Source organism: Etheostoma spectabile, chromosome 21 (assembly GCF_008692095.1).
Source record: "Etheostoma spectabile isolate EspeVRDwgs_2016 chromosome 21, UIUC_Espe_1.0, whole genome shotgun sequence".
In the NCBI taxonomy this organism is placed as follows: domain Eukaryota; kingdom Metazoa; phylum Chordata; class Actinopteri; order Perciformes; family Percidae; genus Etheostoma; species Etheostoma spectabile.
Window position 1 is genome coordinate 21,050,079 of NC_045753.1, and position 7,894 is coordinate 21,057,972.

Genomic DNA, 7,894 nt, shown 5'->3' on the forward strand with positions numbered 1-7,894 from the left:
AAAAAAAAACTGGCTTGACTTTCACACACACACTTACACATTCTCAGGATAGACATAAGAGTTGGACGGCGCTCATCCCCAGCTCACACAAACACTAGGTGTTCCCAGAGTAATCCTGATACCTAATTGGTCCACAGTCGTCAAGACGACACACAGGTAAACTATCTGCAAGTTGTTTACTTGTCTTCTCAACTTGATCGTGATTGTGGCTTGATTATAAACAACTCAATTTTTTTTTCACCCAGTTAAAAATCTATATTTTCCATATCCACCCCCTCTCAGCTCACTGATTGCTGCTGTACTCCACACACACACACACACACACTCTCACATACACACCTCCCCCTCACAGCCTGTCCGGCGGCTGTCTCCCAGTACCCCTCTGTGCGCCTAGATGGCATGCTGAGAATGTTTACTTTCACCACAGTGTGTATTTACAGAGACTAATAGTTTTTTAGGCTGCAATGGCGCCTCACTTCGTAACATGTGTACAACCCACCTACTCCCTCTTACTCCCTCACACACACATATACACAGAGGACATACATTGCCCCCACCAAACAACAAATCAAACCTCTGGTATTTGGGGTTTGGCAATGGCGCAAGCTCTAATGGAGCCAGGTGACATGAGGAAGCAGCAAAAGCAGTATGTGATGTTACCTCTCCTGGGATTGGAGTGCATAAGACCAGCGAAGAGAGTATGAATGCTATTAGAGGTTGAATGACTGCACGAAGGGGTTGCAATGAATGGACACATGATGTCTTGAATGGTTATGCGTGACATGCAGTAAGCAAAGAGATTTGGGAATGCGTGTTCACTATGTGGGAGCAAGTTTGTGAGAGAGAGAAAAAGAGAGGGAGATGATGAAGTGTATTTGAATCAAACAGATCATGCAGATGATAAAGCCCAAGATGGATTATTGATGGCAGATTACTCCTTCCTGCTAACACTAGACGACTGTCCTGTCCTTTGCTAAGGTTTTTGTTTGTGCAACATGCCTTATGCAAAAGCCATGACCATACACAATCTGAAGAGCATGATATAGACATAGACTGCAGGGCTATGCGTTGTGATTACATGTCAGTTGCTGAGATGTGTAAATACCTTAATTAAAGAAAGTCAATCCTTAGTATTTCTGCTCAGTCTTTTCATAACAGGTTACACATAAGCAGTCAGGAGAAAAAAGTGTGTGTGTTTGTGTGTGTTTTCAGTGAATATCTGTCCCTGCTGATAAGATAAAAAACATTGCGTTATTATGTTGACAAATTGTATTTCCACTAAATCCTCTGTTCAGTGGAGTCAATAGCCAAAACACAGGGTGAAACCCATTGTAGAACCAGCAGATGTACATCATCAATGTGTATCATCAATGGTAATCTCACCTGATCACAATCTGTGGCGGCCGATAAGACATGTTAACTATGTGTTGAATAATAGGTGCCACTTCAAAGCAAGAAAATTGGTCCAAGTCTGTGTGCTGCTTTTAGCACATTACACTCTCAACTGTCAACATGCATTGTGGGACATTCCCAGAACTTCACTAACATAAGAAGTGCATGAGACAGGTTGCAAATGATAGAAATCATCCTCAAAATACTTTCTGGAAAACCAGAAGAGATTAAGGTATGTAACAGTGTAGAAGTATCAAATGAATGTGTCCTTAAACGCTGATCACTATAAATGGGATAAAGGGGGACAGGGTACTCAATCCCACTGAAAGGACAGAATTGGAATTAGGAGTGGAGTCTAAAACACTCAGGCCATTGTATTATTTTCTTTCTCCCTTAAAACAAAGAGCGCAAGGGAACCAAACAGGTGAAAATAACTGGCGGTATTTTCCCCACTGGGCTGCCATGGCATGACTCGGGCTGCTGAACCTGATGTCCTGACGCCTGCCTGTCTGTCGTATTCAGCCGAGGTGGTCTATTCAGAGTGAGGGACATACAGCCCAAGGGGTGTGTGTGTGTGTGTGTGTGTGTGTGTGTTGCAAGGGGGAGGGAGGAGGCACTGTGAGCAGCAGAGAATGCTTGGTGATGGGTTACCGAAAACAGAGCACCAGGGGACAATAGGACTCAGGACATTCCTGACATAACCCCAACACACCGGGGAGGAAGTGGAAGGGGGGATTTATTGGTGTCAACGGCCCCTCGCCCCGAGAGGAACGGGTGCCTCTTTTGTTCCCTCTGGCATTGGACATGGACTGAATCGAGACACCTTGCACAGTGAGGACACCTCTAAACACATACACACATAATCACTCCTTTGAAAGAAGAACCACCAATTAGGGAATGGACATATACAGCTATAGAGGTTTAGACTCAAAAGAGGCGGTTTTTTGTGCGTGTGTTTGTGCGTGTGTGTACGTGCGTGCGTGCGTGGGTGCACTTGTCAATAGGATGTAAAGGGAGAGCCAAATGGGATGCTTTTCAGCTCAGATTGCATATGGGTTGACCCCATGGGAACACTGCTATGAACTTGTTTGAATTAGAGGGCATTTAGGAATGGATCATGTTACACTGAAAGCGACCACAATGAACAAGACAATGTAATACTCTAGTAATTGGCCGGACAATTGTCGAGTGAATTTCCCATAGTGTCACCCAAAACTTTGTATGACTTATGAAATGCCACTTAAGAAACGGGTCCTACTCTCTGGTTGAGTGAAATGAAAGCATGACATGGCTTTAATCCCTCTAACGAAACAGCAAAAACATTAAAACCAGTTTGTGTTATCTTAAAACTGAGATTTAAAAACGTACCACCCATTATGTCCATTTAATATTATTCAGCTGGTGAGAAGAAATATCCTTAGTAACGGGGGCTGGTTTTGAATTGCATTGTAATTACTGACCCACCCTGAACCTCCTTACAGCTTATGCAAACCACATTGAGGGTAAATACTCCTTTTGTGAACAGAAATGACTACAAAAAGATGACCAATGGGCCTGACAAAGAATACCCTTTCTCCATAGATACTTGAGACCTAAACCCTTCAGAAAACATCAACACCACATTGTTGATTAAGAAAATATCAATAAAGCTGCTCACATTGGAATCCGCCCTGGACATAGTTCTTATAAACCATTTCCTTTTTTACTTTCCTTAACACAAGTACACGTTTACACGTACAAAACATAATTCTTCATGGTAAATCTAAAGAAATAATCATATTTTTAAGGATGTACACCTGCATAGTGCAATAATGATGACAAATGCCCTAAGTCATCACAGAACAGAAACATTATATCCCAGCAGCTACAGGAAGTACCAGGGATCCCTTGGTGAGATTTGTACTACCTGTACCCTGTACTACCCTGTTGTCAGAAGGTTGACCATTGGACAATGGTCTCATACTTTAGCAAACCGTGGAACAGGTGGTAGGAACAGGTCAAACTTGACCAATACTGCCATCTTGTGGTAACATGTTGTTTTCTCCAACTGTAAATGCGGGTATGATTGCAAAACGGTGTGATGTGTTATCTGTGATTCCAGATAAGCAGTAAGAAGCTAACTAAAGAAAAAGAGGACTTTGTGACTTAACTTACACATAATTAGTCTGGCATAGATCACATGTAGCTTTATAATCAGATTGTTATCTCACTCATTTCCAAATATGCTAATTATCCCATCCTCAATTTAACTTTGCAACAGGGTGTTGTTCAGGTTGGATAACCTAGAAAACTCTTTATTGTGTTTGCATGTAAACTGTAGTCAATGTAGCTAGTCTACAGCCATTGTAGAAGCTCTGTAAAGGCTGTACTTAGATGAATGCTAAAATGCTCAAAATGACTTGTTAACATGTTGATGTTAAGCAACGGCTACGTTTACCTTGCTCACTATCTTAGTTTACCATGTTAGCATGCTTTGCTAGCTACTTCTAAAGACAGATAATGTTTATGTCAACAGTTTTGCAAGTATTATGTTGATAAACCCAAGTGTTTGACAAGAAACTTTTACCTGATGGTAGTGCTGGATAAAAACTTCAGGGATCACCCAAATGATTACTATTAAATTGTCTGTACCACATATCATGGTAATCCAATAGTTGTTGAGATATTTCATTAAAAACTACAAATGTCATTCTCATGGTGGTGCTAGAGAAGAAGCCAGGGCATCACCAAAGTTTGGCATATCTTAAACAGATTAAATTTGAAAAGTTGCTTCTGTTGGAGCTAAAGAAAAAAAGCCAGGGGCTCACCAAAATTTTATAGATTCATCCTGTGGAAATCATAAATATATTTCAGATATTTTAATCTGGACAAATGTGTTAGACCGACCCACATTGACATCCCAAGATTATTGACACGAGCATCAATTCAAACAAGGCAAAGAACATTGGTGCTCTGGTAGCCTAGGGGTTAGTTACAATAGCACAGGACATTAAATAGCAAATACTTGATCAGTACATATAGAAATTCTAGTTGCTTTACTGTGTTCTGTCTTTCCAATTGCCACAAGTGCTTCAACTGAATGATCACCCACCAATCAAAACAGCTAATAATTACCATTTGATGCTCATGACCTTAGGCCAGACTGAAAAACTGAAACATTTAAAGTTTTCTCCTAATAGAGTGAACATTTCTTTGGTCATTATTATCATTATTTACTATCAGTGTGCTTGACTTGAACCTCCTCCATCATCCACTTCCAGCTCACTGGATTACAGCTAATTCACAGAGAGGCTCTGTAGCCTTGGGTGGCATTGTTGGAGCCACACAATTTATCAGTTAATCGACAAGACACTGCCAGATTCTGCCGCTCATGAATATCAGTGCGGAATGAGAACCAGAACGTGAGCGTTCATTAGAGTGTTTCGACTCTCTTGCTCTTTCTACATCTTCAGAACACACATAGAGTTCAAATGGGAACTCCCAAGCACTTCCAGCTGGCAACGCTTTGGGATAATGATGCTGGATTCCACACAAATGAAGGGACTAAATACCACCAGAGAGGCACCTGAACCCCCTCTTCAATGCACAGACATGCATACATGTATGTTAAAAAGTTCTTTTTCTCTGTGGGTTAATCACACATGCACTGCACACCAAGTGGGAAAGCCAATTTCCCACCGTCATCCTGGACGCTCACTGCTGTCAAATGTGAGCAGCTAACCCAAAAATAATCACACACACACACACACACACACACACACACACACATACACATACACTGAGGCCAGCACACATCCTCCAAGTCTTCAGGACTGCAGATTGGGTTACTGCAGATTCCTAGCTGCGGCCTCAAGGTATCCTCATTTAAAAACTCTCTGCGGTTGAGTCATCACTGTGAGCTGGGAAGAGACCACCTTCAGTGGTGTGATGTCAAAATGATGGATGGGACAATAATACTGGCAGAAGAGCTATTGATAGCTCTCTTTCCTTAATGTTGACATGTTGATTCCGCACACTCCAAGCAATGGAAGTGTGTGTGTGTGTGTGTGTGTGTGTGTGTGTGTGTGTGTGTGGTGTGTATACACACCACACACACATGCAATGCACAAGGACATTCTGGTATTATACCCATTAATATGTCTTCCGTTCCCACTCAGGCCTTGGGTCTTTGAAGTGGAGTGGCAGCTGAGCCCTGAGCGAGTGAGTGTGTGAGAGGATGTATACAATAACGCCAACATGCCGTCCTGACTTAAGATGAGTCGGCAGAGGAAAAGTAAACAGGCGGGGTTCCCCAAGCGGCTGTCGTTGGAAACAGGGGGTGTGCTGAGAGGGGCTCAAGCTGTTTATTTTCACAAGGGACCTCAGTGTCGTTTGAAGTGCCCTCAGTTCTCGCTCTCTCTCGCTCTCCCTCTCTGTGTTCTTTCTTTTGACCTCCTTCTCCCATTTCCCCCCAAAACCCTGCCTAACTAATTATCAGGCATTTGGGTTCTACCGTGCGCCTGTGTTTGGCCCACTTCTCTTCACCACTGACTGTAAAGGCATTCGGATGTGCTGCATGCTTTACGTTACATTACTACAGTGTTTCAGTGCTGAACTGAAGGGTGTCAGCAGGAGGCTGCAGAACGGGGAGGAGCAGCACCCTCACAGTGGGAGTCAGGTGTATGGCTTTATGGGAGATCTTGACTTCTGAACTTGTTCATAACATATAACGATGCCACACACTAATGAGGTAATCCTTTTTTAAAGGATTCATAAGTAGTAACTGATTTATGAGTAGTAATTGAAAGTGCTGGAAAGTATATTTACTAAAGTACTGTAGGCCTACTTAAGTACAGTTTTGAGGTACTTGTATTTCTAATTGATGGTACTTCATATTTCTACTCCACCACCTGTGGATCCTGTGGAGCTCATGGTGGATGGATGAGATGGTAAAAACATGTGGTTCTACCTGTATAGAATACCTTCATTGTTGGTCAACAAAGTTTGGGTTAATTTTATTGTACTGCACTGTAACGTTTAATATTTTAACCGTTTTTATGTAAAGCACTTTAAATTGCCCTGTTCCTGAAATGTGCAATACAAATAAAGCTGCCTTTCCTTGCATCTCAGAGGCAAATGCTATTCTTTTAACTGCACTACATTGATTTTACAGCTTAAGTTAGTTATTTTACAGATTCATATTTGTAAAACAAAATGTAATTAACAAATCAATTCTGATATGTTTTTATAGATAAAGCTTTCTGGCAGTATAAATTTGTGAAAATTACCTTTACCAGCTGCAACATTAAATTATGCTTATACTGTAGGTATGTGCATCAATTATCATAATCCAATAATATAATATAAATTATTCTGAAATGGACCATAATGGGTACTTTTACTTTTGGTATGTTTTGATACTAATGTTAGATACTAAAAAAATAAATAAATAAATAAAATGCAGGACTTTTACTTGTTTAAGTATTTCTGCACTGTATAACTAATTTTACTCAATACATCATACAATAAAACATCTGAGTACTTCCACCACTGACAAATAAACATGTATTAATGACTGATACAGGTAATTAATTAATGCTTAAAAGATCAGTTAAGAAAAACTTTTGGGTTGACAGATTGCGTCTGGACAACGATGTCATTAACATGTATTATTGCTGATGACTTCTTTTTGCTGATTTTATTAGAAAGTCAGAAACCCAGTATTTATCTATGGTTTCACAATGACGTTGCATGTTTTACATTTTTTGTCCATATGAACAAGCTCATTCCTCCCTAACATGGTAATATGAGGTGTACGTTGTTACAGCATGATAGTGATGTTAGCCACATGCCAAAGCTTCACATGATTTCTGCTGAGAGTTTAAAGACAGCAGACAGATTGAAGAGGTTGGAGATAACCATAGCATTTCATATCTCAAAAGACCTTTTAAAAAGTGTTGAACTTTGCTGGACACATCCCTGGATCCTACATTACAAATACATGGTGTGCATGTATTTTTTTGTTTTGTTTTGTTTTATTACTGGGCTAAAGACCTTTCTTTAAGAAAAGAATTTGACAGGTGAAACCGGTTTTATGCAGTCTATGGCTGAAACACTGGTGTAACTGACAATATAAATGATGGCTGCATTCCATTTTTGTTTTAGCAACCTATTGTGAATGCTTGCTTTTTGGAGGGCTCGCCGGGACAACTAAATGGTGCAGGACATCATCAATGTCATTATCAACACCTGTGATTTTCTTCCTATGCCAAGTCTCAATATGTGTATTTGCAAAGGTCTCTCGTCTCGTGTATTACTTAGACATGGCATTAAGACATTAATCTTCTCTTAAAATGAGGACTTCGAATATTATGAGGACAGAAACGACAATACATTTGGGCTAACCGAATGTATAGAGTGTTAAACTGTGGATCTCTGATCAGAACCCTAAAGGAGCTTTACATGTGTTTAGCCACAAGAGGGCGCCCTTCCTCCACTGAATGACAGGTATGGGGGGGTGGTT